At 48.0% G+C, this 10,000-nt stretch overlaps 2 protein-coding genes across 3 annotated transcripts in view; both read right to left on the bottom strand.

Annotated features, from left to right (window-relative positions):
- The window catches only part of LOC123766720 (neural cell adhesion molecule 2-like), a 421,201-nt gene that overhangs the window by 323,762 nt on the left and 87,439 nt on the right, over positions 1-10,000 (bottom strand). The gene's annotated exons all lie outside the window — the stretch shown is intronic.
- LOC138353910 (uncharacterized) overlaps positions 1-10,000 on the bottom strand; it is a 52,324-nt gene that overhangs the window by 33,783 nt on the left and 8,541 nt on the right. The gene's annotated exons all lie outside the window — the stretch shown is intronic.

Below are 10,000 nucleotides of genomic sequence, written 5' to 3'. Positions count from 1 at the left end.
TGTGTGTGTGTGTGTGTGTGTGTGTGTGTGTGCAGGACATGTGTTCTGTATATTTATGGAGGGATTAATTGTGTGTGTGGTGGTGCGGGTGGAGGGGAGGCAGTGGGAAGGGTCTGTCTGTCTGTCTGTCAGGTAGCCTATATGGCTGGCAGCCTGTCTGTCTATATGTGTGTGTTTCTGTGTCTATATGTCTGTCCCTGTTTATATATATCTCTGACTGTCGACCAATCTGTCTGACTCTTTATATGTTTATCTCTAAGTGTATCTGCATATCTCTCTCTCTCTCTCTCTCTCTCTCTCTCTCTCTCTCTCTCTCTCTCTCTCTCTCTCTCTCTCTCTCTCTCTCTCTCTCTCTCTCTCTCTCTCTCGTGTCTCCCTTCTCTTCCTCCCCTCACTCCCGTGTTCGAATTGAGAAACTTTTTTTCTGTTTTTTCTTTAAGTGACCAAAGTACCGCAATGCGACGATTTTGGCTTTTTCCGATTGTGTGTTTTTCTTCTGTATCTCGCTCACGCACGCAGCACGCACGCAGCACGCACGCACAGTGTGTGTGTGTGCATGTGTTTCAGCGTCAGAGCTGCCAATAAGTGGAACAGGTTAGACGCTAATGTAGTTGACACTTATTCTATTCCAAGTTTTAAATATAAACATAATAAGTGAAGTGAAGTGAATCATTGCATTAATCTACGAGCGTTGGGAAGGCGGGGGGCCAGGAGCCTAGCTCAACCCTGCCAGCACATCTAGGTGAGTACACACACACACACACTCCGGCTAACAGCTCGATCCTGCAGGCACAAATAGTGAATACAATCACACGCTGATTGTGTGCGTAAGAGATAACTAGCCAAATAAATCCTACACCTACACGACGGCCCACCAACAACAGTCTACTACATCAGCCATCCTCACTATACTCATCCTCACTATACCCATCTCTTTTCACACTCACCATTTCCTGTCCCCCTCACCCAGTGTTGTTGTTTTAGATTTAGCTACTCAGAACGAAGTGTCCATGTAGCACGGGCTATGGTGAGCCCGTAATCACCCCAGTGTGTGTGTTAGTTAGTGTCTGCCGACACTAACTAACACTTCTTTACTCTCTTCTACTCCAAAGCTCTCTACCTCCTGCGTCTACACACACACCACCTCTTCTCTATCTTCAACACCTGAGCCAGCCCACGACCCTACGACTTAGGGTCAATACGACCTAGAGTCCCTACGACCTAGGGGTCCCTACGACCTAGGGGTCCCTACGACCTAGGGGTCCCTACGACCTAGGGGTCCCTACAACCTAGGGGTCCCTACGACCTAGAGTCCCTACGACCTAGGGGTCCCTACGACCTAGGGGTCCCTACGACCTAGGGGTCCCTACGACCTAGGGGTCCCTACGACCTAGAGTCCCTACGACCTAGCGGTCCCTACGACCTAGGGGGTCCCTACGACCTAGGGGTCCCTACGACCTAGGGGTCCCTACGACCTAGAGTCCCTACGACCTAGCGGTCCCTACGACCTAGGGGTCCCTACGACCTAGGGGTCCCTACGACCTAGCGTCCCTACGACCTAGCGGTCCCTACGACCTAGAGTCCCTACGACCTAGCGTCCCTACGACCTAGGGGGTCCCTACGACCCACACTCCCTCGCCGCATGACCTATCCTGGAAGACTCACATGCCAAGCGACTGCTACCGCGGATCGTCTGTATATTCGAGAACTATTTCACATGTCAGTTCCCTCAGCTCTTCAGAAGTGGTCCCCGGCCATGTGTAGATGCAACTCTCATTCCTCCTCTACCGTAATATTTGGCGCAATGCTGAGACTCCGTCCACCTGATAACATCCGGAATAACATCCAAGCTTGAGTCAGTTGAAAAAAAGAAAAGTGTTTTGTTTTTCCTCCATCGTTATTTCCTTAGCTCCCATGAACATGGAAACTGTGCAGGCGCATTTGCAAGAATAGTTTCATAAACGTCCGCACTGCAGCTCCTCCTCTCACTCGAACCAGTAGCGGCTATGTCCTGCCTCTCTCACTACCCCGAGAGACGTATCTGATACGCTAGATTCTCCTCGTGTAAGGCTTGACCTTGACCTTCAAGTATGACCTTCTCCTCCGCCCGAGGGCCTGGTTGGTTACCTGGTTGGTACCTGGTTGATGGGGTTCTGGGGGTTCTTCTACTCCCCAAGCCCGGCCCGAGGCCAGGTTTGAACCCACAACATTTGCCACTCCAATCATTTAATTAAAGGCTTATCTCGTTATGTTGCGTTATGTCTCCTTATAGTTCCTTGTGAGTTGCGTCTCGTCTTGCATGCGAGTGATCCCGGGTCACTGTGCAAGCCGTCCGCAGAGCAAGACCATTCCATCCAGCGGTCGACCCCAAAGACGCATTCATCAATTTTATGAACATGCTGTTCGCTCAAAACAGGAATTTTCTCAAATATAAATTAATATTAATTTATATTACCACATTGTGCTTATTTAGGCCCTGATTAGGTTAGATGTTTAGGTTCTGTTGGCGATTATTTGTATTTGTAGTACGTGGGTGAAGCATTTACAGCGTTGTGGTTCGAACACAAGTCGTCAGTGAAGCACTTGTTCCGGAAGTGTTCGAACGTCAACAGTCGTGAGTCGTGTGTAAACCGGTTTTTCATTCATAAACAGCTGGGGGGGTTGGCGGGTGGATGGAATAGACTTTGTGTCATTGTTTGTAGGACGGACTGCCCTGTGAGCAACCTGCTGAGGCCTTCCTGTACGGGAACAGTTTGGCAGGTTTGGGCACCTTTGTAGAGTTGATGGCACTGTGCCCCCTCCCCCCCCCCCCCCCGCCCGCACTCACAGCCTGGTCGCAATATCCCATATATTCTCTCTCCTTCTTTTCCTTTATTCTTTTTTCCTTGCCTGTTCGTATCACTGTATTGCGCTGTGTGTGTGTGTGTGTGTGTGTGTGTGTGTGTGTGTGTGTGTGTGTGTGTGTGTGTGTGTGTGTGTGAGTGTATATTCACCTAGTTGTGCTTGCGGGGGTTGAGCTCTGGCTCTTTAGTCCCGCCTCTCAACTGTCAAGGTATGTATGTGTGTGTACAAATCCACAAGGGCCGCGACGAGGATTCGAACCTGCGTCCGGGAGCATCCCAAACACTGCCTTAATCGACTGAGCTACGACAGGGGCTAAATGCATCACGTTAGTGTGATCTCTGTGTGTAATGTATATGTGTGCGTGTTTGTTCAGGAGGAGAGATAGAGAGGATGAGCATTTGCGTGCGTGGATTATATCAATCCTTCCCCTCTCCCCTCCCCCCCCCTCTCTCCCCCCCCCCCCAATCCTCCCACCAATCAGCACCCACACTCCTCACCCCTCACTGTAGAACACGGCAACTCCCAACAAATATTTTGACAATTATCTCTATATTTACATGTAAATAAAAGGAGAAGTTGTGTGTGGGGGAGGGGGAGGTAGTCACCCTTGCAGCATTTACACCCCTTATAGACATTTTGTTGTAAATGTATTTGTGGCGACCACTTGTCGCGGCCCTTATGTGTAAATATGTAAATTTAATTGGAAACAAAATTCAGGGACTGGTGAATGGGAGCGAATATATTGTTGTTCTTCCTATAGCTGGGCTATATGTATATGTATGCCCCCCCCCTTGGAGAGGAGATATACATAATACGTTACATTATGGTAAGAGAGAGAGAGAGAGAGAGAGAGAGAGAGAGAGAGAGAGAGAGAGAGAGGAGAGAGAGAGAGAGAGAGAGAGAGAGAGAGAGAGAGAGAGAGAGAGAGAGAGAGAGAGAGAGAGAGAGAGAGAGAGAGAGAGAGAGAGAGAGAGAGAGAGAGAGAGAGACAGAGAGAGAGAGAGAGAGAGAGAGAGAGAGAGAGAGAGAGAGAGAGAGAGAGAGAGAGAGAGAGAGAGAGAGAGAGAGAGAGAGAGAGAGGGAGAGGGAGAGGGAGACGGAGACGGAGAGAGAGAGAGAGAGAGAGAGAGAGAGAGAGAGGGAGAGAGAGAGAGAGAGAGAGAGAGAGAGAGAGAGAGACAGAGAGAGAGAGAGAGAGAGAGAGAGAGAGAGAGAGACAGAGAGACAGAGAGACAGAGAGAGAGAGAGAGAGAGAGAGAGAGAGAGAGAGAGAGAGAGAGAGAGAGAGAGAGAGAGAGAGAGAGAGAGAGAGAGAGAGAGAGAGAGGGAGAGGGAGAGGGAGACGGAGACGGAGAGAGAGAGAGAGAGAGAGAGAGAGAGAGAGAGGGAGAGAGAGAGAGAGAGAGAGAGAGAGAGAGAGAGAGACAGAGAGAGAGAGAGAGAGAGAGAGAGAGAGAGAGAGAGAGAGAGAGAGAGAGAGAGGGGGGGGGGACTATCACTATAGTAACCCGTGCGTGTGGGGAAAAAAGCCCATATTTTCCTTCCTAAAATAGTCTCTAGGCGACTTTATCAGGAAATAACGTCAGGGGAAAAAAACACTTGAAGCGCCCGAGTATTGGGTTTTGTCTTGGGATAAAGGAAATAAGCTTTTATCGTGAGATTAGGAGCCCGGAATGGCGGGCTGGCAGGCTGCTGGCAGGCTGTTGGCAGGCTGGCAGGCTGCTGGCAGGCTGCTGGCAGGCTGGCTGGTTGGCTGGCAGGCTGGCTGGCTGCACTTACATCCAATCTATATATATTTATTACCATGTTATTTCTTCACAACAAGTGACCAGGATTCCAGTTGACCCAAGTCCCATACTTGTCCCTCAATGGTAATGTGATCCCCGGCTCATGTGAAGCGACAGCATTGATATATATATATGGGTTCGAATCCTGGTGTGTGTGTGTGTTTGTGTGTGTGTGTGTGTGTGTGTGTGTGTGTGTGTGTGTGTGTGTGTGTGTGTATGTGTGTGTGTGTGTGTGTGTGTGTGTGTGTGTGTGTGTGTGTATGTGTGTGTGTGTGTGTGTGTGTGTGTGTGTGTGTGTGTGTGTGTGTGTGTGTGTGTGTGTGTGTGTGTGTGTGTGTGTGTGTGTGTGTGTGTGTGTGTGTGTGTGTGTGTGTGTGTGTGTGTGTGTGTATTACGAGAGCTTCATGGGGAGAACTGAGCCGGTCTGAGACTCAACCTTATGCATTTACATGGAAAATTTGCCGCATCATAACAGTAAAATAACAAACACCTGCTTTTTCCTTCCTGGTTTTCCTGGCGGGCCGAGGGAGGTGTTGGGCAACAGGAACAGCTGCATCAGTAACAGTAACAAATACAGCAACGGGAGCAACAAAAACAGGACCAACAAGAACAATAAGAGCAATATCGCCAGTAGCAAGCACAGCAGTGTTCAACAGCACCAGAACCAGTGAAGCAGAGTAGCCGTGATGCGAGTCGGAATATCAACGAGCCTTGTGTCTAAGAGGCAACTGGTGAGGCGTTGCAGAGGACTGAACCACCTGTCAGGAGGTAACGACGGCCCTCGGTGACGCAGCCACAGCTGTAAAAGGCACTGCTATTGAGGCGGCACTGGCGCGAACACAGTGCCAAGCGCAGTGTTGCCCCCTTGTTAAGGCAAGTAACGGGTGGCGCAGGCTGGGAGAGCCGCTACATCATGGCTTTGGTTTTCCCTGAGTATGGGGGGATGTTGAGTGGGTGGGTGTGGGGCTGGGTGGATGAGTGTGGGTATGGATGAGTGTGGATGGATGAGTGTGGGTGGGTGTGTGGGTGAGTGTGGGTGGATGAGTGTGGGTGAGTGTGTGCCTCCATACATCTTCAAGAATAGGAAAGATTTGAAGCGAGAGAAACATGACCCATTAAACTAAGGAACCAGCAATTGAAGGATGGGGCTCAGACAGCTAAGTCCCTCCCCCCCTTCAAGCTCACGTACACGTGCACACACACACACACACACACACACACACACACACACACACACACACACACACACACACACACACACATAATAAGAGCCCAATAGGCTCAGGAATCTGTACACCAGTTGATTGACAGTTGAGAGGCGGGACCAAAGAGACAAAGCTCAACCCCCGCAAGCACAACTACGTGATTACACACACACACACACACAGGAGAGAGAGAGAGAGAGAGAGAGAGAGAGAGAGAGAGAGAGAGAGAGAGAGAGAGAGAGAGAGAGAGAGAGAGAGAGAGAGAGAGAGAGAGAGAGAGAGAGAGAGATCCGTATTCTCTCCTTGGTTCCTGTTTTGATCACCTTGGTCATCAAGGATGTTTTTCGCCACAGCTGTTATCAACATCTTTGCTTTCTGTCTGTTTTTTGTTGTTTACAAATTCACAAGCGATCGTTTCACTAATGGAAAAATAGCAAACTGCATTGACTCTGACGCATACTGTTCAACTCTTTGAGTACACAGGTGGAAACCTTTCGTGTTCTTCTCTATCATAGCTACTATACATTTTGCTTCAGACACACACACACACACACACACACACACTGGGGGGCCTCGTAGCCTGGTGGATAGCGCGCAGGACTCGTAATTCTGGGGCGCGGGTTCGATTCCCGCACGAGGCAGAAACAAATGGGCAAAGTTTCTTTCACCCTGAATGCCCCTGTTACCTAGCAGTAAATAGGTACCTGGGAGTTAGTCAGCTGTCACGGGCTACTTCCTGGTGTGTGTGTGTGGTGTGTGGGGAAAAAAAAAGTAGTTAGTAAACAGTTTATTGACAGTTGAGAGGCGGGCCGACAGAGCAAAGCTCAACCCCCGCAAACACAACTAGGTGAATACACACACACACACACACACACACACACACACACAAACACACAAACACAACACTATTTGCATCCTTCCCTCTGTGATTAATCGCACATTTAGCACGGTTAAAAAGTCTATTTTAACACACTGTGTAACTCGGTAGAGGAACACGGGGCACTCTGGCGGCCGCCGTAGTCACTACACGCCCTCCGTGTGAATGAGACATCTATACTCAACCACTCTAGCTCTTTCCTCTCCGCCTTTGTCCCAAGATTTTCCTCCCCCTCTTTCTTCCCCGTCCCAGTACATTCTTAATGGAATTCCTCGCAATGTGGCCGTTCAGGAATGTTGGTGAATGTGTATGATAGCAGAACTTGTGTGTGGGTTGTGGAGAAAAATGTGTTGTGGGGTGGGGGGACCTGGGAATGTATATATATATATATATATATATATATATATATATATATATATATATATATATATATATATATATATATAACTGAAAACTCACACCCCAGAAGTGACTCGAACCCATACTCCCACAACTGGTATGTACAGGGACGCCTTAATCCGCTTGACCATCACGACCGGACATAAGGAAGTGATAGCCGAGGCTATATGAACCACTTCCCCACCGGCACTCGGATGGTAATCTTGGGCATAGCATTTTATCAAATCACCTCATTCTTTGGGGCACACGTGAGGAACACAAATGCAAACAAGCCTGAATGGTCCCCAGGACTATATACAACTGAAAACTCACACCCCAGAAGTGACTCGAACCCATACTCCCACAACTGGTATGTACAGGGACGCCTTAATCCGCTTGACCATCACGACCGGACATAAGGAAGTGATAGCCGAGGCTATATGAACCACTTCCCCGCCGGCACTCGGATGGTAATCTTGGGCATAGCATTTTATCAAATCACCTCATTCTTTGGGGCACACGTGAGGAACACAAATGCAAACAAGCCTGAATGGTCCCCAGGACTATATTCAGTTGTATATAGTCCTGGGGACCATTCAGGCTTGTTTGCATTTGTGTTCCTCACGTGTGCCCCAAAGAATGAGGTGATTTGATAAAATGCTATGCCCAAGATTACCATCCGAGTGCCGGTGGGGAAGTGGTTCATATAGCCTCGGCTATCACTTCCTTATGTCCGGTCGTGATGGTCAAGCGGATTAAGGCGTCCCTGTACATACCAGTTGTGGGAGTATGGGTTCGAGTCACTTCTGGGGTGTGAGTTTTCAGTTGTATATAGTCCTGGGGACCATTCAGGCTTGTTTGCATTTGTGTTCCTCACGTGTGCCCCAAAGAATGAGGTGATTTGATAAAATGCTATGCCCAAGATTACCATCCGAGTGCCGGCGGGGAAGTGGTTCATATAGCCTCGGCTATCACTTCCTTATGTCCGGTCGTGATGGTCAAGCGGATTAAGGCGTCCCTGTACATACCAGTTGTGGGAGTATGGGTTCGAGTCACTTCTGGGGTGTGAGTTTTCAGTTGTATATAGTCCTGGGGACCATTCAGGCTTGTTTGCATTTGTGTTCCTCACGTGTGCCCCAAAGAATGAGGTGATTTGATAAAATGCTATGCCCAAGATTACCATCCGAGTGCCGGCGGGGAAGTGGTTCATATAGCCTCGGCTATCACTTCCTTATGTCCGGTCGTGATGGTCAAGCGGATTAAGGCGTCCCTGTACATACCAGTTGTGGGAGTATGGGTTCGAGTCACTTCTGGGGTGTGAGTTTTCAGTTGTATATAGTCCTGGGGACCATTCAGGCTTGTTTGCATTTGTGTTCCTCACGTGTGCCCCAAAGAATGAGGTGATTTGATAAAATGCTATGCCCAAGATTACCATCCGAGTGCCGGCGGGGAAGTGGTTCATATAGCCTCGGCTATCACTTCCTTATGTCCGGTCGTGATGGTCAAGCGGATTAAGGCGTCCCTGTACATACCAGTTGTGGGAGTATGGGTTCGAGTCACTTCTGGGGTGTGAGTTTTCAGTTGTATATAGTCCTGGGGACCATTCAGGCTTGTTTGCATTTGTGTTCCTCACGTGTGCCCCAAAGAATGAGGTGATTTGATAAAATGCTATGCCCAAGATTACCATCCGAGTGCCGGCGGGGAAGTGGTTCATATAGCCTCGGCTATCACTTCCTTATGTCCGGTCGTGATGGTCAAGCGGATTAAGGCGTCCCTGTACATACCAGTTGTGGGAGTATGGGTTCGAGTCACTTCTGGGGTGTGAGTTTTCAGTTGTATATAGTCCTGGGGACCATTCAGGCTTGTTTGCATTTGTGTTCCTCACGTGTGCCCCAAAGAATGAGGTGATTTGATAAAATGCTATGCCCAAGATTACCATCCGAGTGCCGGCGGGGAAGTGGTTCATATAGCCTCGGCTATCACTTCCTTATGTCCGGTCGTGATGGTCAAGCGGATTAAGGCGTCCCTGTACATACCAGTTGTGGGAGTATGGGTTCGAGTCACTTCTGGGGTGTGAGTTTTCAGTTGTATATAGTCCTGGGGACCATTCAGGCTTGTTTGCATATATATATATATATATATATATATATATATATATATATATATATATATATATATATATATATATATATATATAATATATAATGTCTGTAATATGTAAATCAGAGGAGTACTTAAAAAACTTAAAACCAAGCCCTAACCAACACTCTTATCGACGTTTAAACAATACAGGAATGAGAACAGTGAGAAAAGGAGTTGAAAAAAATATACATTAACAAGTGAATGTATTACAACTAGAAGACAACTAGACTTGCTTTTATAAAGCATTTCAAATAAACAAAAAAGCGAAAAATAAATTACCCAGATTTTGAGCAATGAAACTATAGACTTGGAAGAGTGAATTGCAGAGTGCATTTAGCAAGAAAAAATATACCAGACACAGTGCCACATTTATTAAAAGCGTTGGGATCCGTAAGAATAGGCTAAGTTGTGAGTTAACTCACAGGAGCCAGAGCTAACAGGTAAACTCATCATCCAGATGAGTTTACCCGTCGGCTAAGTTGTGAGTTAACTCACAGGAGTCAGAGCCAACGGGTAAACTCATCATCCAGATGAGTTTACCGTTGGCTAAGTTGTGAATTAACTCACAGGAGCCAGAGCCAATAGGTAAACTCATCATCCCAATAAAGGGATAAAAATGAGCATCTGGCTCACCATTCATTTACAGGTTGACCTGCTTCCTCTCCATCTGCTTGATGAGGGGCTTAATAACCTACACTCATGTACCCATAGAACCAGCTCTAGCTCCCGGTCCCATCCAGGGAACACATTGGCCAACTGAACAAAAA

Source organism: Procambarus clarkii, chromosome 60 (assembly GCF_040958095.1).
Source record: "Procambarus clarkii isolate CNS0578487 chromosome 60, FALCON_Pclarkii_2.0, whole genome shotgun sequence".
Taxonomy (NCBI): domain Eukaryota; kingdom Metazoa; phylum Arthropoda; class Malacostraca; order Decapoda; family Cambaridae; genus Procambarus; species Procambarus clarkii.
Note: the sequence above shows the minus strand (reverse complement) of the source record. Positions and strands in the feature narration are given on the sequence as shown.